The sequence below is a fragment of the Agelaius tricolor genome, unplaced genomic scaffold (assembly GCF_023055355.1).
Source record: "Agelaius tricolor isolate 1412-34295 unplaced genomic scaffold, bAgeTri1.0.p SCAF_4, whole genome shotgun sequence".
Lineage (NCBI taxonomy): Eukaryota > Metazoa > Chordata > Aves > Passeriformes > Icteridae > Agelaius > Agelaius tricolor.
Window position 1 is genome coordinate 41,387,424 of NW_027269264.1, and position 22,162 is coordinate 41,409,585.

At 40.3% G+C, this 22,162-nt stretch overlaps 1 protein-coding gene across 1 annotated transcript in view; it reads right to left on the minus strand.

Annotated features, from left to right (window-relative positions):
* Positions 1-240: 240 nt before the first annotated feature.
* Positions 241-22,162, minus strand: part of SNX18 (sorting nexin 18) — a 67,055-nt gene continuing 45,133 nt past the window's right edge. The window contains exons 2-4 of the transcript XR_011678974.1: positions 17,344-17,545; positions 6,990-7,055; positions 241-6,643 (exon numbers count right to left, since the gene is read on the minus strand). The gene's annotated coding sequence lies outside the window, so the exon portion shown is untranslated. The remainder of the gene's footprint in view (positions 6,644-6,989; positions 7,056-17,343; positions 17,546-22,162) is intronic.

Genomic DNA, 22,162 nt, shown 5'->3' on the forward strand with positions numbered 1-22,162 from the left:
TAGTCACCCTAAATGAGTGTGCCACATCCAGGGACCCTTGAAACACTTCTAGAAGTGGTGACTCCTCCACTTGTGCAGCCCAGAAAAGATTTGTCATCCTTCAGATGGCTTCCTAAATGGTGTCAAAGGTACAGACAGGCTGTGGACAGCAGTCTGTGTTTAGCGATTAAGCCATGCCACTTCTTGCCTGCTTCAAATATTGGGCGTAGAACAGGCCCTGTAAAAAGCCCCCAAAAATATAAGCCAAGATGACCAGGATCTCTAGATATCAAAATCAAAAAGCAGGAGTTTTAAAAACTTTAACTAGTGCTGAGCAATCTTCAGTATTACAAGAGCATTTCAGCTCACTCTATGTGTTTCAGATAAATGTGAGAGGCAGAGGGAATCACAAGTGAAATAGATTTTTTTTTTAAGAAGACTCAAGGAAACTTTATACAAGAAATTTTCAATGAATTAAAAAATTGAGTTATTGATGAAACAGACAAAATTTTATTCTTTGAGTTTGAATAATATTAGTGTATAAAAGTGTGCCTATTGTAGAAAATTATTTTCAGTGCTCATCCTGAAGAAAACAAAGCTCTAATATAATCCTACAAAAAGTGAAGTTATAGAAAAAGCAGAGTAGGACCTTCTCAGAAGTGCACAGCCAAAGCACAATGGGCAAAAAGCAAATTTCCAAATGGCAGTTGGATTTAGAGGAACAAAAAATCCTCATGATGAGAGTGATTAAGCACTGGAACACATTCCAGAAAAGCCATGAAATTTCTCTCTTTGGAGATTGTTAAAAGTCAGCTAATAACACCTTATACTTTCAGAGATTTCCTTGCAGGAAAACCTACAACCTGCATTAGGCTAACTAGCACATTTTTACTTTTTTAGACCTAAATGTGACTTTTTTGGTTACAAAACATAAGCCAACAGATGGAGGCAAGGATCCAGGCGGAGGCTTGGGTATAACCCTGTGTTTACTGGATCTCTGTCTTTGAAGAGTAGGGTTGCACTCCTATGCAAAGCGTCCTCCTCTGTCAGGAGCTTGTGAGTTACAGTAAACAGCAGAGAGACATTTTTCTGTGTGAATTTATTATTTCTCATTTTCTTTAAAATTCTGTAAATATTGTAATTAATCATGAGAAAATTAATTATATTTTAACAATATCTTATTCTTTTGAGGAGAAAAAGCAGCTTTGGTTTGAAATAGGTTGTTTCCTTTGAGGCACAAAAAAGTAAAAAAAGAAGGTAAACTACATGGCAGAACAGTTTTCATTGGTTTTTGTCAGCTTCAATTCAGAGACTGCTTTGTGTGCTTTTTTTACCTTCATTAATAAGCAGTTAAGATGTTGCATATTTTAAACACATTTTCTAGCAGGAATGGGGAGGAAATTGAACTGGAAAGAGGAAAAAAAAGATTAAGAAAAATCCCAAGATATTAGACTTTTTTCCAAATCCTTAAGAAGTTCTTTTTGCTAGGATACTTACACAATATATCCTTTTGAAGAATTGCATTGTTTGTAAATATTTTATGAAAGGGGATCTTAGATTAAACTCTGCTGAAATCTTAATTGGAAAGATTTCAACCAGCCCTGACAAATAGCCTTTAGCTGCATAATGTTTGTTAGAGTCTGTTTTGTTATCTAATCAGCAAAAGCAGTGAAACAGATTCCATTTACATGCCAGGAAGGCAAAGGGGTAATAATTCAGTGCTGGGATGCTAAACACAAGTGCTGCGTGGAAACACATCTACAAAAGTAACGGGCTAAATTCATGGTAATTGTCTGTATTTTAAAAGAAAGGGGGTTATCTCCTGTTGCAAGCAACATTAATTTTCCCCGTAGAGGTCACTTATCAAAGTGTTTGGCCACACTCCCCTGCTGTTTAGCAGCAAATCTCTGGAAGAACACTTCGGCAGGCCTAGGAATATATGGTGTCTATGTTCCCTGCTTCCTGCTTTTGTTAGGCTTAAAGCTGAATTGCTGCTGGACTCTTTCCAATCACAACATTCTGTAGTGTACTGGTAGCACTCTAAGAATTCGGTTTAAAAGCCAGAAAAACTGGAAAGGATGACAGGCACCTGTTTAGGGGCAGATCTGATAATCTGAACTCACTGGTACCACAACATTTTCAGAGAAAAAAATTCAGGCTTTAGTCAACCGCAGTTAAACACAATTTAACAAAATCTTTTCCCTGCATGCTTACTTGAGAGCCTTGCTGGGTAGCAAACACTTCAATGAGTGCTTGGAATTTGTGATAAAGTACATTTCAGAGAGATTCACATTCAGATTAAGATAGGTATATTCAAATAGAATATTCTTCCTTATTATCTGTGTGATTAATGATGCAGTGATAGAATATGCTGTGACTTGAATGATCCCTGAAGGAACTGAGAGACTTGCAGGAAACCAGCAAGGGAAATGTGCATCAGCTCTAAGCTATGCATGACGTTTCCCTCTGAATTAAATAGCTGAAAGTGTACTTAAAAGGGTTTTCCTTGGGGAATTTTATGAATAAGAATGAAGATCCTAGGCAGCTTATCTTAGAAGCAAAATACTCTGTCCTGGACAGGAAGAAATAATATTTACTTTTACTTCTTTGGATTTGACACTCTGGTGCTTATTTCACTGGGAATTTTATTCAGCTTTTAACTGCAGGAAAACAATTTCACAGTTAGCACTAAACATACACAGGATTTTAGAAAGGAAGGGTAACGGTTATTTCCTACCTCTGTACAAAATCCTTTTGAAGTCAGTCCTTCTCCCTGTTATAATCTTAAAGCTTTTCCTCTAAGATCTTAAGTATTTTCTTGAAGGGACAGCCTGCAGTTCTTCAGAGAGAATAAGAATATTAATTCTGTAACTGAAGTGCATCCAAATTTGAAGCCATGTACTTGAATGTCATTAAAAGGAAAGCTAGGATGCAAACATCAGCTATGCATTAAGTTAGTAACCACTATTTCTGCACCATTGATTTCATTCTGATAATAGCTGACACAGTTAAATCAACTCATCACCTCATTCTTATGCTGTCAGTGTGAAAACTCAGTCAGTAAAAATGAAAAGTTTCAGCAGAAAGATGGTCAATGTGCCATTATATGAAGTGTGATGGTAGATCTCTTTTTACTGAGTAACAGAAATCTCTTTTTCTACAGGCAAAAGAGATTTACAGCTAAATACAGTAAGTTAAACTATATATCATCATTCCCTCTTTTTAATGTACATTTTAGTAATGCTGCAAACGCTCACCACATAAGTTTACTGCAGCTTGTTACCCAACTCTCCATCCTTGCAGAATGACTTTTGGAAAGCACAAGACTTTATAAAAGTGCCCTATATTAATTTCTGCAGTGGTGGAAATTAAATCCCAAAGAAATGTGCTTGAAAATATTTAGTGTTTCTTGCTTCACGTAGAAACATCATCAGGAGGAGAAAAATATGAGCATCTGCTGTTGAACTGCAGAAAGGAGCAATCAGTGCACGAACCTTGATGGAAAAGCAAAAGTCATGGCAATGAAATAGTGGAAGAGAAAATTAAATCAGGCTCAAATATCTTGGATTTGTTGACAAGATGTTGAGGTGGTTTTCTGGAGCTGATGTTCCAAATTTGATTTGATCCCCAAATCACACTGCTATACTGTGACAAATGTTTCCATTGCCAATCTAGAAACAGTCTTATAATTTCCCCATGTATCACGTTATAAATACAGTGTTAATGCACTGTATTTATAGAAATTGTAGAAATTGTGAAAGTGATGGATTCTAAGTTACTGAACTTTTAATGAGGATTCTAAATGGAGGGAAAAGTAACTGGTCTTTACAAATGATGCAGTTTCTGCAGTTAAAATGAGTCAATAATGGGCTGCAGGCACAGCAGTTATCATATGCAGTCACTGGTGTTTGCTTCTGAACCTGGTCAGAGGCTATGCAGCAAATTGTACAGTGAGATTTCTGGACACCTGTGGGAGAGATGCAGACACTTCTGCTTATGGCGAGCATATTGCCTGAAGACAGAGGAAAAGAATGTACGAAGGACTCAGTGATTTCCGGGCTAATTACTAAACGAATGCTGAAATAAGAGTTAGAATTTTTCACGGACTGTGCTGCTGTGGGTGTTTCACACAGTGGGTGTCTCTATAAAACTCAACCTCTAGAAAACACCACTGTATTTCCTCTTGTTCTTAAGAGGCATAAATTTAATGTCACAATGGATATTATATGGTATTTTCTGAAGCTGGCTGGTTTGGCATTCACAAAAATAGCTTTGCAATTTAACAGGCAGGATTTTGTATCACACCAAAGCAAGCAGTATTTGACTACTATTTGCCAGCAAGTCTCAAAGAGATATGTATTTCTAGAACTCCAAAACCTCTAGAATCTCCGAAATGAAACTAGGTACAGGTACTCAATACTTAAAAGGAAAAGTACATACATTCCTAAGATTTCTATTATTCCTCTTATTATTTCAGACCTCCAGAAATTTCCTGCTGGCAATGGCAGAAATTCCCTTCCCTCAGAATTGAGCCAGACTGCAGTTTTCCATAGTACTTAACATGCTGCTACATATTCTCATTTTCCTACAAGTACATGCTCTGGGTTTCAAGTGCTTGTTAAACACAGCCACAGTAACTTTGTGGGGAATCATCCCAGGAGGACCTCTGGAAGCTTGAAACAAAGAACTCAGTATACAATAGGCATCTCTCAGAGTTTCCCAGAATAACGAGCAGTACACATGACACAAAGGATTTCTGTGGTTTGAATGCTGCCTTTTTACCAGGAAGTGAGTTGGAAAAGGCTTGGCTTATTTATAAATAAAACATAAATGTTTGGATGCTTATGTGATCAACAGCATGACTTGCTCAAAGTACAAGACTGTAAAGGTCAGTTCTAATTCTCTGTTCCCTCACATCATAGAACAACACTGATAATGTCAGCATTTATAACATTTTTAAAGTTTTGAAAGAGAGCCAGGATCAATATCATGACTGTCTTCTTATGCAGTGTCTTTCAAGATAGGATATTGCTTAATGGTGATCTCCTGTCCTGGCTTCTGCTATCCCTTAATGTTGACAATAGTGGCTTTGTTTTTTTTGAAGTACCCCTAATTTTGCTGGCATTAACAGATTCAGCTAAAAGGAAAAGATCCATAAAAAGTGTGGGCCTGGTTCTTCTCTCCCTTCTCACTTTTTTACTGACCCTGGAAGAACTGATCTCACTGACTTACTTTGGAGCTAGCCCTGACTCAGCCAAGCCCTACAACACTTAACTTCCATTACACAGGAGATCCTTTTCCTGTTCACAAATCAAACTATGAGCACTTAATCAAGTTCCTCTAGAGGCCCAGGCAGGTAGAAGGAAAAATTCCTAGGGTGCCAGGAATTAAGACCAATCCAGGGAAGGATGAGCAGAGCACTGCTACACACTAACACATCATTGGGAGTCATAAACCCACTTGCTTGATCTACAAACAATCACAGGGGTGCTTTTTGCCATGAAACAGATGGTACAGGGGAAAAAATGTGTTCCCTTCTCCTCCTGTTAGCATTCTTGATTTTCAGGAAAACTGAGGAGTCCAAAGCCCTGATGCCTGCTCCTGGAGGCTTAAAGGACTGTGCTTGAGGCAGCGGGGTAGTTCACTGAGAGGGGAGCTTGTCCAGCCCTCACATGCTTGGCCACAGGACAGTGATGCAGGGAGGCAGCTGTTTCAGCTCACCAGACCCACAGTGCTGTGTGCTTGCTGTGCTCTGTAATCCTGACAGAACTCCAGGCACTATTTCCTCTCTCCACCTCGAGCCTCTGCCCAGGTTTTAGCCAATTACCAGTCACTGTCTGCCTCCAGTGGAGAGAATCTACCTATGGATTAACATCCCCTGCTTCTCCGAAGTCCTTCACCTTGCTGTAGCCCTGCTCTTCACTGAAAGCTAACCTCTATGCCATGGTTTACAGTGCAATTGCCTAAAAACCTTTCTGGGTTTCAGCCATTACATTGCAGACTGAACTGGTTTTACTCCAGCCAGCATGGGAAGCACTCATCCTGATTGTGAGGCAGATTGAACATTTTGTAGTTAGATCAGTGTGAAACACCAGGTAAAATAAAGTTGGGAGAGGCCTTTGGCAGAATTTTAGCTGTGGTGTGTCAGGTACTTTAATTGTATGTGGGCAAACACTGATGTAATCCAGAACAAGAAGATTATGTACAGACCAAACAGCTATTACTTTACCAGGATATGCTTGACTGACCTCTATAAATAGAGTAACAAACTTTAAGGCACTGTTTCTCAACCTTATTTACAGTGGATTCTTTTTTTTAGTTATATCCAATTCATTAAACAAAAAATCTAACATTTAACTCAAGCTGAACTACCAACCACTGCCTCTATGGGAAAATATTTCAGAACAGACACAGTGACACATACAGAAGCCATTTCCTTCTAGGATCAGAATACATTTTTGCCAGCAAGGACTTAGGTCCATACAACACACCCTGCAGTCCTTATCCTTGCTGGAGTCCCCATGGGTTCACCTGAGAGACCACAGCATAATTCCTTTCTGGGATAAGAGGGAGGACACACCTTCATCTTGCCCAGGTACAGGTTTGGGATGCAGCTGGGTCACATCTCCAGGAACACAGGCACTGTCCTTGCCCCAGCATAGGCCTAAAAGGAAACAGGGGATGGAGGAAAATGAAAGATCCAGGAAAAAGATAGAAAAACATATAGCCTGGGAGAGAGAGAAGCAGCAAATAAACATGCAGCATGCAGACATAGAGTCCAAACTGAACCAGATCTGTTCACATGTCTTTTTCAGGTTGAAACCACAGCTGGCCTCAGGGAAGAGCCAGTATTGAGAGAAACAAACTATTTTAAACTGGCCTCGTGCTCCTGCCCTTTCACAGTGAGTCACACTGTTCTGCCTGCTGCCAGCTTCAAAGCTCAATTCCCTGCTTGGACTTTGGTTGAAAATGTCTGGAGGTCCATACATGCATACTGACCGTGTGCTCACCTTGGCTCCTAGAGAAATTGGGGGCTGGAAGGAATTGGAGTATCCCAAACTATTGAAAAAAAATTCCTGAAAAAGGAAAAAATAAAACTGAAATCACAAGGCTGCTAGGAAGTGCAAAGTGCAATGTCAGCACTGTGCTTGCCTGTTGGGCCAGCAGAGATAGGAGATGCAAATGACTCTGAGCCACAGTGGGAGTTCTTATTGAAACTGTGAATGGTATAGTTAGAGCTGGACCCTAAAAAGTAGCCAAAGCAATACCATCCAGAAAAAAATGAAGAGAAGACCTTACAGACATTATCTGTAGAATTCTTTTCATGGTGTGTATCTGGGTAGAGGACAATTTGAAGTCAGATTTCACATCACCACTTACAGTAGAAAGTATTTTTCAGTTAAGTCCTGAATGGGGCAGCATCAGTCACATGGTTAGTCATGTTCCAGTCAGAGCATTTGTTCTGAAATAATCTCTTGTAGAAATGGTGGTACAGAAAGAGCTGAAGCATGGGTATGCCAAAAAGCAAGAAAATGAATGCCCTGACTCTTATGGTACAGCTGCCTTTGCATACAGTCAGTCTCCATCAGTGGTTTTACAGTTGCCACTGTTAAATCATCTCCTAAATTCTGTCAGTTTTTGTTGCTGTACAAATCTGACCTCATCCTGGTCCCCTGCCAGTGCCAAAGAGCTGCTCTATTTACCCACTACTGATGCAATATCTAAACTCAAAAGGTTTACAGTAAGGTATTTAAAGTGGAGGGAGAATAAAAGCCAGTGCTAGTACAGCAACTTATGCATGAAACATAGTTTAAGGTAGTTTGCCAATTTAAGAAAAAAAACAAAACCCCTTTGGAAGGGTTAATCAGCTTATGGAAAGTTCCAAGGAGTGCCAGAGCCCTGGGTTAGGATCAGGGAGGTTGCAACAAGCCCGTCCCTAACCCTCAACCTGCAACATTAGTCCTGCTGCCCATAGCCTCAAACAGCCAGGAAGTACAAGGAAAGGCTTTTGAACTGTGTGTAAATACAGACTAAATGCCGGCTCTGCAACACTGCTTTTACATGTGTTTAATTAGATTGAGTAGATAAATGTGCAGTTGCATCCTGGGGAGTACAGGGAGGGACCCTGTACACCAGGGACAGACATCAGAGAGGTCACAACGGGTCTAATGTCTTTAAAATAAATTTAAGGACTTTATTAAGTCCTTAATTTTTCCATATGATTTAGTTCTCAGGACGGTTGTGTAAGTATCCTTCTTTGGATATTATGACCAAGAACTCAGTATGATGTGACCATTTCTTTCAGAAATATTCTCAGAGTAGTAAGTGCATGGCTTTTTTTTGTTTTGTTTGTTTTGGTTTTGTTGTTGTTGTTACTTTTATTTTTTCTTGGTTTGAGTTTGCTGTCAGGGTTGCTTGGTTCCATCCATATAATATTTTTCAGGACTTGGCATACTGGAAATACACCACACTTCAGGATAAACAGAATAAATGAAATATCATAACTGGTTTTATGTGTGTGCAATATGTGGTAGCTTACATTAAGAGGGTGTGGCTGAGCAGCAGGGCATCTGGCTGCTCTGCTTGCCCAGTTTTAGCTCTACTTCATAGATTCAGATAAAATCATGAAGAGGAAGAAAAGTGTGCTTTGAGACCTGGGCATGGTCGGCTGGGGTAGCCCAGGATCCACTGCAGACGTGGTAAAGGCCTTTTTGGGTCACAGCAAGGCAGTGCCAAGCCTGAGAGATATCCACGGAAAAAGACCCAGGATTGGCTCCATGCAGTTTATTAGAAAGCCAGCAAACTGCTGAAGGTCATTAGAGCAAGAGCAGGAAGAAAAAAGGATGGGCATTGCACTGTCACTGTGCGTGCGAAGAGGGGGAGTAGCGATGGGGACACTTGTTTTCAACTCTCATGCTGGATTTAAAAGCCTCTTGTTTTAATATACAATTGTTAGTGCTTTTGGAGACAAGTTGTCTCTATATTGGTGGTGTTACTGTAATTATATTTGCACATTGGGTTTGCAATAACTGTAACATTCTGAATATTGTAATACATTTAAATTAACTTGCAACACTTGGAAGTATGAGAGAAACCTCTTTTTGAGGTTGCTGTGCTTCCAAGAGCCAGAAAGAAGATTGTGATAAGAGATGAACAATGCTCCAGTGTGCCTATCCCTGCCCCAAACTCGGTCCAGTGTGCATTTTTCACACAATTTGTTTAACTGTCACTTAATCCAGACCCTTAGTTCCTGGATCACGCAGACTGTCATTCTGCAGCCCCTCCCAAGTAAGGCTGCAGCACTCAGCTCTCTTTTCCCCCAAGCCTTCTTCCAAACTCAGTTCCAATTAAGTCTGTCCCAAGTCCTGGCCTGGTTGTAGCTTTTGGGCTCCCCCAGTGCTGCCTACCAAGACCCCTCTGGTGAGCTGCTCTGACAAAGTCTGCACAGAGGAGGCTCCAAGAACAAAAGGTAGAGTACAGGCAGAAAAGGAAAAATGCTATTTTTAGTCGTGTCAGATGTCAAAAGGTTTATAGCAGGTTCTTTATAAAGCTCTGAGATTTCCTGAAACTCTTAAAATTCTTTGAGCTACACCTTTCACAGAAGGAAAATCTTTCTACATCAATTTATGTATAGATCATATGCCAGTCACCTATCTTAGCTTGGCAAACTTTTCCTTCAGTGCAACTTCCAGTAAAACTTTATGTTAAACAGAAAGGAAAATGTTTTATAGATGTCATAAACTCCCCACTTTTTACTTAAAGCCAAACAACAGTAGCTTCATAAAATGAAAAAAATTTCGATAATGCATCAGAGATACTGTGATCAATAGAGTAGAAAATAATCTGTTGTAAAATTCTGACATGAGAATTACAAAAAGAATTAAGTACATGTAATCTGTCTGATAAGTAGCACAAGATTTGTTTTGTGTCATAAAATGTTTGAAGTAAAAAATTACACCACAAACAGTATGTGAATCTAACAAAAGCCATAATGTGTATGGCTGGTAAATAATTTATTTTATTATAGAGAAGTTTTTCTGTTGTTGCTGTCATTTTAATTATTATCTTCTTATTATATCAATGTAATACTTGGAACTTTTTTTTTTTTCTGGTTAAATCTTCCTATTGCTCAAACATATTTCTCACTGGCATCTTCTTGTAAGTCACTGACCTTTTTTCTTGTTTTGACTCTTTTTAGGAGTGTAGGAATATGATGAATGATTAACTTCTTTCTGATGTTATCTTACTCCACACAATTCAAGTAGATTATTAGATTTTTCTTTTCTCCTTGCTAACAAGGAAGAAAAGGAAAGGAAAGGAAAAATACTTTCAAAATGTTTTCAAAATCCTTGGTGGCTGATTCGCAAAATAGTGAAAAAATCTCATCTTTTTTCTGAGAAAAAAAAATCATTACACTGAAAGAAATATATAAAATGCTCACATGAGAAACTTTTAAAGTTTGCCATGTTGCTCAGGCTTTCCAGTGATTTTGTTTGATTTTTGTTGTTTTTCATAAATCTGTGAAAGACATTTATTACTCGGTATAAAATCCTTCTGAAATTTCTCTCCTTCCTCTGCAGATTGGTGGCTGCACAAAAATGTGCCAGTGCTCTCCATCATCCATAAATCAAGAGCATTAGCCACAGCTGTTCACAACACTGCAGCCCTTCACCAGGGCCAGTGGTGTTACTCACAGTGACACACATCAGTTTTAGCCTTGGTCTAATCCCCCAGGGTACCCCTTTGTAACCACCAGCCTGCTCTTCAGAAATTCACAAGTCACAGCCTTTCCCAACCCTTCATTCTAGGTTAGCACACAATGATTGGGTGTTGTTCCCTGGAAAACAAAAGGCTCCAGGGATCTTTTTTCTCAGCTCCCTCTGGTGTGTCCGCAGATTATAGAGATGAAGTCAGCACTAGTTTTTTATATTCTTAGTCCTAAAAACCTCAGCACAGCTGAACTTTGCTCTGTCTTAAAATACTTTTTCTCTCCTTGGGGCTTTTAACACACTAAGTCTTTCAGTTTTACATCAAACCTTTCCTGGACTCCTAACAGTGCTCCTTCAATAAACTCCTTGGCTCAGCTGGAGTCAATGACCTAAATCCTTTGGCCTGCAGGAAAGGCAGGATTTCAGCTCTCATTCTTGCAAACTCTCTTCATTTTCACTGTACCCCTTCATCTTTATTTTTCATTTCCTATTGCTATTACCTAAACCTCCTTCATTACTGGTTCATAGAAATTTGTCTCAAATTCTCTATTTCCTTGGCATTTGTTGCTCTTCAGATTCTCTGGTTATAAATTTTGTGTATGTGCTTGTTGTGGGTGTCTATGTCCTGTTGCAAATGAAATCATCAGAGCCTTTTTACTGGCTGGGTACATCTAATGCAAAGTTTCACTGCAAATGTATGTGTTTGCTCAGCTCCCTGAGCCAGCTGACTGTTCTTTTTTAACACCATGTGGTGATTATTGCCTTGGGATTTAGGTCATTTGAGGATAGAACATGGAGAAATGGACACAAACTGAAAGTGGGGAAATTTAAGCTAAATATAGGAATAAATTCTTTACTGTGAGAGTAGTGAGTCACTGGAATGGGTTACCTAGAGAAGTTGTGGATGCCTCATTCCTTGCAGTGACAAGGCCGGGCTAGATGAGGAGTTGAGCAATGTGGTCTAATGGGAAGGGTCCTCTATGACAGGGGGAGTTGGAGCTAGATGATATTTAAGGTCCCTTCCAGCTCCTAATATCCTATGTTTTCTAAAATAATGTTGCTTGTGAATGCAAACAATTCAGGGAACTTTCCTTCTGAATGAAAATGGAACCTCTGATAGCTGGACCCACTCGCATTTCTGGTCCTTGCTGGCCAAGTGATGCAACAGGCACAGACTCACAGAGTGACCTTTCTCTTTGTTGGAAAGATGCCCATGCCTCCTCCTCTTCATGGCCCTTTGTTTGGAGATGATTAAGATGCCATGATTTTGAGAGGAGTGTTTGATGTGTGAATTGTTTTGGCTGGCTATCCACAGGATGATATCGATGTGTCCTTAGTGATTGCTCCTTGGATGTGATGTATTTAAAGCAGGAGCCTGAAGCTGTGTTCTGGAATGCAAACAAGTGAAAAACAGAAGGGAAATACTGCCAGCCTGAATGGTGCCCTGCTGTCTCCTCTGAAAGGGTAGAGGTACAATACAGAAAGAAAGATTGATTCAATCTATCTACTGGCTGCTGGGACAGGCTGGGCTGTGAGCAGTTGCTTCTCTACATGTAGAAAAGATGTTTATTCATGGCAATCTCCACTTAGAATGTACTTGTTATCTTGAAAACTGCCAAGCTGGGAAGCATTGCTCTTCCTGTTTTCTCTACATGCATTTACAACATAGTGAGGTCTTAAACTTTGAAATGCCACAAAAAGTTTCTCTGTGTTGAATCTCTGTTCTGAGTCTTTGAAGATTCAAAATCACTGCCCCTTTGGATAAGGAGCTTGCTAACAGTGGTAGTCTTTGAAACTTGAGCCTTCAAATTGTTGACTCATACAGCACTTGGCTTAAAAGAAATGACAGTTCTGTAAACCGTTGGTTTTAGTTACAAAAATATCCCCTCCCTCCCTGCAGGGATCAGGAAGAAGGTTTCTCACTTCCCTTCCTCACCAACATTCATGTTCACCAGAATGTTCCCTGTTTAATTCACTTCATACCTGCTGTTTTTTCAGAGTCCTGATGCTATTAACATTTCTTTCAGCCTTTCTCAATGCGATGGTAGAAAACAATGGTTTTCTTTAGGGCATGGGGTGTGAAGGACAAAAACTTAGCTATTATCTGAAAGCATAATCAGAAAATGGATTTTGCAAATATTGTGTCTTGTGGATGGAGTTACAACAGCATTTTTTTGAGTACAGCCTTTCAGTATCAAAAACCATCTTGAAAAACCAGGAGCTGGCTGAAGTATCTTTTAGAAGCTATATGCCATGCTTGTCATACATTCTTAAGACACATTGTTCCAAAAATATCTCAGGTCTAGATGATTTTATCCTAAACATGTGGGTAAATACACATGCATATCAAAAAGGCATAATGATAAATCTAATTTTAATTTTCCTTTGAGAATAAATATTATCAGTTATAAACCAGTCACAAGCAATTAGCAATTCATTAAAATTTAATCTCCTTGAGTAGATGGTAAGATACTAGATGTGAGTTATGACAACCATGTCTAGACTAAGAAGCATAATCTTCTTTACTCTTTTTTTGTCAGGTGTGTTGGATAGCTCATATCAGATTTTTTAACATCACTTTGGCTGTTTTTAAGCTTTTCCTCTGCTTCCAAATTGAAACTGGCAAAGACTGGATGTGAACAAATATTCCAGCAGTGGTATGAAATGCAATGCCAGCAGTTCTTGAACAATAGAGTTCCCTGCTGAAGAGCTAACAAAGTTGTTGGTGTCTCTCAAGCCCCATTTTACTTGTCTTTTGGGAGTGGTCCTTGTGGTCAGCCACCTCCCTGGTGCTGTCCAAGCCCTGCTGTGGAGGGAGATGGCAGGAGGAGCCTGTGCAGAGCTGTGAGCCAGCGGCTGATCAGCAGAGTCAGTCACGCCAGCAGCCTCAGACTGACGCCTGGCCCTCCTGCATCTGGCAGATAGGCATAGCCCTTGACTCATATTGTAACAACGTCCAAGGGCTTATGTAGTTTGTTTTTGCAGCTCTGATACTTAAAATCAGTTTAATAACACAAAATCCTTCCATTCAGACTGACCTCTTCATGGGAACTGGAGCTAGATTTAAAGAATACAGAATAAAGTTCTTGCTGTAGACCAGAGTTTGAGGTCACATCAGGATTGCTGTGTGCACCCTAGGGCTCCTGAGTCGGAGAAAGGCATGAGCCTACCTGCAGGAGGGAGTCCAGCAAAGGGTCTTGAAGGTGATTAAAGAACTAGAACGTCTGATGAACAAGGAAAGGCTGACAAAGCTAGGGCTGTTCAGCTTGGAGAAGAGAATACTCAAGAGGGATTTTATGAATGTGGGTAAAAAACTGTTGGGGGAATCAAGGAGCTGGATTCCTGGCTCTTCTCAGTGAAGCTCAGTGAAAGACAAGAGGCAACAGGCAGGAACTGAAACAGATGAATTTCCATTTAAATACAAGAAAATAACTCTTTTAACCTGAAGGTGATTAAACCCTATAACAAGTTATGGAAATGTTGTGGAGTCTCCACCTTTGGAGGTACTCAAAGCCTGTTGGAACAGAGCCCTGGACAGCCTGTGACCTTGCCTAGAGCAGAGGTTGGACAGGGCAATTGTCAGAGATGCCTTCTAGTCTCAGGTGTTGCTCACAGAACATAATGTCAACAAAGTAAATCTGCAATATTTTTAACCTATTGCACAGACAAGGATTTTTGTGTCTTATATATAAACCTGGTAGAAGCCTAAGTGGAAAAACACCCAATTTAGTTGTGCTTATGAAAATTACATATGTAAAAAACACTGCATCAGTGTTAGCCATAAATTCTGATGGTCTTTCTCCCTCTCTGTTCTTGTGACAGAATTGCTCACTGTGACTTCTATTTTCAACCTCAGTGTAGAAGAAGCCACATCTTCCCTGCTGGTACAGGTGGTGCCAACCACCATGTGTGGGGCTTCTTTGCCCCAGCTCGAGCTCTGCTTCCATGGCCAGCAGCAAAAAGTCCTGTCCAAAAGTGAAAGGAACAACTTCTGAAAGTTTCAAGATACAAGGGCAGCCCTTTTATCTTGAAACAGCAGCTGGTTTTACTGCCGCTACTCTTAGCCAAATTTTCTCCAGTAAAATATCCAGAAGATTTTGAAGGCTTTAACATGTGAGCACATGTTTTAATAAATTAATAGCTGGGGGACTGAAGCTGACTTGAGGCTGCCCCTCAGGTCATAACTGAAGGTCATAACCTGAAGAACTGCAATGGTTATAATGCTTGACATTGGAATGATTGACACAAAAGAACAGGAGCTGCCAGGTCCGGAGAGATCGTCACAAGGGAAATCAGAAATTATATTCAGGAAAAAATACAAGCTATAGGAACTAGGAAGACTTGTCCTGATGGTAAAAACATTGTAGTCTTGTGTAGGAGAAAGGCAGGGATAGAAAATATTTTAAATAAAAATCATGTGCTTTTTCTGTGTTTTCCCTAGGGGTGGTGGAGTATTTTCATAAATCTATGACTAATTTTTTAGTTCTGGACCTCAAGCCAACTCTGCAATTACCTAAACCTTTTAGTATTTTTAGTGAGATTACTATACGGGTGTTTTCAGCCAAGTTAGTCACACGCATGAACTCTTATTTTTTTGCTTAACATCTATTATTCATGAAGGTTTAGTAAATAGGATTGAGGAGGCAAACAAGAGGTTAACAGTTCCTTCAGTAATGGAAAGGCCATATAATTGATGTGATAGGTCAAACCTTACCCAGAACTAGAACACAAAATAAAAACTGCTTTTACAAAAAAAATGCCTATCTTTAGATGTCTAAAGATAGCCAAGTCTATCTTTAAACTTGGCTTCTTCTATAAAAACATTATGAAAGATGGGAGGGTTTTAATGTAATTAACTGGTGAAGAGAGTAATGAGGCTGTTACTAAAGGGAAGTGACATAGGATGCTGGTATTGCCTGGCTGAATGTGAACCTACTGAGTATGCCAGTATTTCTTTCCTTAATTATGAACTAGTAATATGACTTTTATATTAGCTATGTTGCATTTTAGATTTATCTTTTAATTTTCTTGTAAGGTTGTTTTTATAAATGATAGGATTCTTATAGTTAATCATATATTCAAATTTTCATATTTTTTCTCTTCTTTCTTACTTCTTGAACTCCAAATATTCTTTTGAAGTCTTTTAAATCTGTGAAGCTCTATAAATAACTTTTTCTCATATTCATATTGAAGTAACTCAGCTATGTTGGATCTTGAAAAGTTTTGCCAAGTATTGTAATAAATGAAAATCTTGTCAGATGCACACAAATGTTTTCCATAACCCTAAGAATTGTTATGGTGTGTAATAAATAACTTTGTGAGTAAATAGCACAACTCTCACTCTGCAAGTATTAGAAACATATTACTGGACAAAGTAGTAATGTCTTACAGTAAGCTATATCTTGGAAAGCTACCGTATGGATTTAGTTGCTATATAGCAGAGATTTATTAATTTCAGACTTCTTGGGTCCCTGCTTTTCATTCTTTTTGGTATTTAATATTATTTCTAGCAAACCTATTCCAAATTAAAAGGAATAGTTACAAGGGAGGTTTCCAGTTCAGAGTCTTTATAGGTACCTATTTCATTGCTTCTTATGTTAAAAACGATGCTTGAGGGCTGCAAAATTTGAACATCAAACTCATTTTATATGTATTGTAGTAAAATATGATTTTTTTTTTTTAGTTGCATTCACAGGTTATATATTTACCATTAAGATGTCCTGTATTCCCTTGCTAAAGTTCTTAGTGGGGAGCTTATTGAACAACATGGGAATTCAGAAAACAGAAAAAATGTGGTAGATGTAAAATCTTATGATGCTGGCTGTGCTGTTTCAGTTTTTCTCAACTAGCCTCTGGAGACTATAGATCTTGGAACAATCCTCTCAGCTCTATTTGGCTCTCTCTCCATCTCTCCTTAAAACACAAACCATGAAGGAGAGTGATGGGACCACTGAAGACCTCTGTCTCCCTCACTTCCCACATGGTTAAGTTGAAAGGACAGCCTTCTCAGCTTGGCTGCCAAGGGCAAGCATTTTCTATTAGGAATTCAAAACCCTGACATTTTTGAGATGTGAATAAATGCCTTGCAGCAGGAAAAGGTTAAGCTTGATTATTTGTGTTTTTTCTTTGTTGACAGTGTTTCCAAAATCACACTGCTGTTTTGTTCATGGCCATGTTCTGAGCCTATTAGTAACAGGCTAATAGTAATTAGTTAGCACTCCTCATAGTGCAGCAGTGCTGAGATGCTCCAACCTTGTACATGGCTCCATACAAGCCTGTAATAAAGAGCTGAAGGTCTTTTTTCCTCCTCTGAAATGACCTGAAGTGAATAGGCCCAGAAGTTGGAAGGGCACAAGGCAGAGTAGGCAATAGATATGATTATGGCCTGTTCAAGTTTGAGCTCATTTTTGTGGGTAACCAAGGCAGTGGAGGTGTGGTGACATGCTTTGACACATGTCCAAAGGAAAGCCACCCCTTCAGCCCCAGGTGCCCATGCTGCTGACAGGAGCTAAGGCACATGTCACTGTGGCTAGGTGGAGACAGTGTAGGTTTAGCATATATCATGGTTCTATCTTCATTTTGGTCCTGGAGACATGCAGAATCAGATTGCAAAATAAATTGGATGGATTATGCATGCCAGCTGTCTAATACTTGCCAATATTTTGTCATCTTTGGTGCAGAGACAATTTCAGGAGGAAAGCGACCCAGGATGAGGGGAGTGATGGCTTGATTTTAATCACAGCTGTTTTCTCTCCACTGCCAGGTGTGTTTGGCAGGTTAAATCAGGGTGTTGAGCTGGCAGTGGTGCTGCAGTTGTGTAATTTGCTCTGCGCAGAGCAGTAGGGCTGTGCCAGGAGCTGTAATAGAGGGAAGGTGGATTCAGAGGGGCTGGGGTAAGAAGTTGAACCAGCAGGATGCAGTAATCTTGATCCTCAGTGAATCTAGGTTCCAGAAAACAGAACACCTTTATTAACACTGGAAAAATAAATTATTCAGTATATTAGAGTTATTAATTGGATCAGACCTTGTGTTGCAACACCCTGGCAACAAGTCCCTCCTTTGCAGGCAAGGGATGAGTACCTGAACTCACATAGGGGTCCCTTCTTTTTGCAATTACTTGATTTAGAGTGAGTTTGACTTATTCACTGCTTTGGTGTTAAAAGGTGTTTCTAGCATTTAAAGAAAACTGAAAATTTATTGCAACTTACAAAATCCTTAAAAAAGAGTTTTCTTTTTTCTTTTGGTTTTGCACAGATTAATAGAAAGGCAATGGTCAGTGATTCTTCCTTAACTAAAATGATCAAACTACAGAAGCCGTCTTTTTTCCATAACGTGGTAAACTTAATGTTTTCTTGACTATATATTTGAATAAGGACTTTAATAAATTTGAGAAGATTAGGGATTGGTTAGGTTGCGAAAGGTACTTTGCAAGGGGTAATGTGGGACTAGCTCTTCTTATTTTAAGTCAAACATTAGCATAAAATAAGGTTTTGTTTGTTTGCCCATTTTTGTGGAAATGGCAATGAATATGGAGTCCATAAGAGAAAAATTATGTGGCCTGTGTTACCGTACCTTCAGCAAATGCTTTCTTAGTATCTATTACCCTGAAAAGTATGTTTTGGATTCATGCTAATCAAATCATGTCAACCCCTCATCATGTAGCTCTGCTGCGTCATTTTGTGATCCATACTGTAACTGGCATAATAAAGATTGAGATTTTTGAAGTACACCTCTCAAAAACAATTACTAACAGACTATACCCTCTCTCACTTGTATATTGACCAGTAATAACTTCTACCTGATGACAAAGCTCATTTTTCCGGGAGCCTCCAAGTTCCTGTGGATCACACAAGCTGCATGTAAGGATGTACTAGTCCCAGGTGGCCATCTGTCTCTTCTTTCCCCCAACCCATTCAGCCAGGTTTCCTGATCAAGGGTGCATGAGGTGTCAGCAGGTCCAGCTGGAGACCTGCATAACAGGATCAGGCTCACGTGCTTATATTTTGTTTCTGATGACAATATCAGCAGGAGAGGGACTGTAGGATTGTGGGTTTGGAAGTCAGTAGGACAAGTGACTGAGTAGGGACTGTGGCTGCTTGGTTGAAGACATGCATCAGTTCTCAACTAAGTGCAGCAACTGACTGTGCTGTCCTTATTTCTCATTAACTAAAATGTCCTAAAACTGTAGAGTATGCTGAGTTGGAAGGAACCCTCAAGGATCATTGAGTCCTGGCCCTACACAGAGCATCCCAAGAGTCACACCTCTGCCTGAGAGCATTGTCCAAACACTTCTTGAGCTCTGTCTGGCTTGGTGCTGTGACCATTTCCCTGGGGAGCCTGTTCCAGTGCCCAAACACCCTCTGGGTGAAGAACCTTTCCTAATATCCAACCTAAACCTCCCCCAACTCAGCTTCATGCCATGCCCTTGGCTTCTGTCACCAGTCACACAGAGCAGAGATCGGGGCCTGCCCCTCTTCTTCCCAAGGAACATGTAACTGCAGTGAGGTTTCCCCTCAGTCTTCTCATCTCCAGGATGAACAGACCAAGTGACCTCACCTGCCCCTCCTATAGTTTCCCCTCAAGGCCATTCTTCATCTTTGTTGCCCTCCTTTGGGCTCTTTCTAGTAGTTAAAATATCTTTTTTTACATTGTGGCACCCAAAAGTGCCCCCAGCACTGGAGGTGAGGCTGCCCCAGTGCAGAGCAGAGCAGGACAATCCCCTCCCTTGCCTGGCTGGTGATGCTGTCCCTGATGCCCCCAGGACACGCTTGGCCCTCCTGGCTGCCAGGGCACTGCTGGCTCATGTTCAGCTTGCCATGGACCAGAGCCCCAGGGCCCTTTCCATGGCACTGCTGTGCAGCCTCTCATCCCCCAGTCTTTATGTGCATCCAGGGCTGCCCCATCCCAGGTGCAGAATCTGGCACTTTTCCTCACTGAATTTCATTTGGTTGGTAATGGCTAATTCCTCTAATTGTTGAGATCTCTCTGCAGGGCCTCTTTGTCCTCCAATTATGTGTCATTGTCAAACTTAGAATTCCTTTGAGTCCTGTGTCCAATGTATAACATATTGGTATATATTTAATGTGATTTTTAAAATAGCTTATTTTCAAAGGGAAAATATTGATTAAGTCAAGAATGAGAATGCCAGAACAATTTCTTTTATCTCCTACTGAATTCATTGTTGAAGGGGTAAACCTTTCTAAGGCAAGGTCTGTTTGTCAACCCATATGCTGCCTAGGAGCAAAATCTCTCCACATAAAAAATTAATTCTGCATTAAATGCTTTACCTCTGAAGAGTTCTTGTTCTTTAGCAGCTGCAGCATTACAAATGAATCTTGGAGCAAACACCTGGGGAGTGCTGGAATTTCAGGTACATTGTTATTCTCAGTGATTTCAGTGCAGTAATTTCAGGCAGCTTCCAGCTCAGCATGACATGTTGTGGAATTGTTTGTCTGAGGTAATGAACCTAGATTTGAAAAGGGGTGGGCTTGCAAACCAAAGGTTGATACTATGTTTTTGAAAATTTGCTTCTTCTCACCATAGCTCTTTCTTTAGGACAAATAATGATGTGAAATGATTCTTACCTTTGATTTGGAGCCTAATGGGGGAAACAAGAAGTCATTCAGGGTCAAGCAACAGCATGATGGTATGGGCCACGGTGCAACACTCCTATGTGACCTGCTAGGGGTGGGCAAGCCCAACTGCTCAGAGTGAAAATGGGACTGGCCCCTGGGCTTCCTGCCAGCCAGTGCAGCCTGGCTGCTCTCTGGGAGCAAACAATAAAAACTGACTAATTTTGTTCCATTTACAAGATGGTGCCCTTTCCTGCCAAAGTCCAAGTTCTCAGGGAAAACATTTATTTATTGCTTAGGCAATTTTGTAAAAGCAAGTGAGTTCTACAAACAGAATAAAACCTGTCAGTGAGTGTTATTTCTCTAGTTCAGTTTTCACTGGTGTTGAACCCCATTTTTCCCATTTGTTTTTTTTTTTTTTTCCCTAGCACTACTCCATCTCACCTTACCCGTTTTACATATTAACTGAATTAATTAGTAGCGAAGTATTTGAGCCAGCTGGATTTTACTCTAACTGGATTACCTCACAGGAACATGCAATCCATCAGACAGGCTAAAGTAAACACTTAGCTGGGTCACAGTCTTCCTACAGCCCAGCCCATCTGAAATCCTGTATGAGATCACTGAACTCTCTAAGCAGATAACATGGTTATCGTTGTACTGCGGGAGATGTTCTGGTAACAAAGCGTTTGCACCCAGCAATCAGCCGCTCTTGCCTCAGCCAGCCGTGCTGCTGGGAACAGGAGGTGGTAGGGACTTGTGCTCTTTAGTCATTTACAGCATTCCTATCTAAAGGCAAGGCACATTTTGATTAGAAATGGGATACTCCTACTCTGGCTTTATGGGCAGCTGTTTTATTTATTTGAAATACTTTCAGGGATGAAGTTATTTTCTATTCTTCTGTCAATGCAAGCTGAACGTCGAAGGTGTGAATGGTGAAACACCCACAGATCTAACCACACTGGCAAGTGGAAATCTGTCAGCATTGAACTAGCAACAGGTATTATCATCATTGGTGCCAGTCCTGTCAAACCTGCCTGTTCAAGCCTCTCTGCTTGCCCCTGTGAGCCCTCTGACAGGAGCCCTCTCTAAAGCACCATCCCATTTTAGCTGGTTGCTGGCCTGGGATTCCCACTCCAGTGGGGAAAATCCTGTTCTGGCCCTCCAGCTACACCAGCCACTGTGAGTGAATTCATCTGAATCATTAGTCTAATTTACTAAAGTGCCCTTAAATAATTCCTACCAGCTGCACACAGCTCAGCGTCACACCCCAGTGCCTATGGAACTGCTGTCTGCTGTGGCATGGAGAGGGTCCAAAAACCTCTGCGCCATGTGGGGCTCTTGCAGATGCAGTGGGGATTTGCTCCTTTATTTCTCTTTGGACACTAGATGTGTTGAGCCTAACTGGGAGCATTCAATGGCAGTTCTCATCTTCCTGCCTCCGGGGCTGTCAAGGCAGCAGCTTCTTTGTGTGGCAGAAATACAAATGTTTCCATTTCAGCCATCCATAATATTCAAATATACTGTACTGAGATTTACTAAGAAAAGACACTTCTAAAATATTAAAATAATTCCATTAATTAATACTTTCTCCCCCACCTTCCCTCCCTCCCCCCTCTCCCTCCCCCCCCTCCTTAAATGCAGAGAACTATATTTTGGGCTAATCTGGAGCAATGAAAAGAGAGGTAGAAGATCTGCTTATAGCTTGCTGGAGAGACTTAATGGAATGACATCACTCTGAAGTGTACAATTGCAACAAAATGGTTTATAAAGAGAACAGAGGAAACAGGAATTGTTTAAAAATGGAAAAAATTCAACTTTTTTGTGTTTTGGAACAGCTTTCAATAAAGTATATTATATTGAAACCAAACAGCCTGGAAAATGCTTTGGAATTTTTTTCAG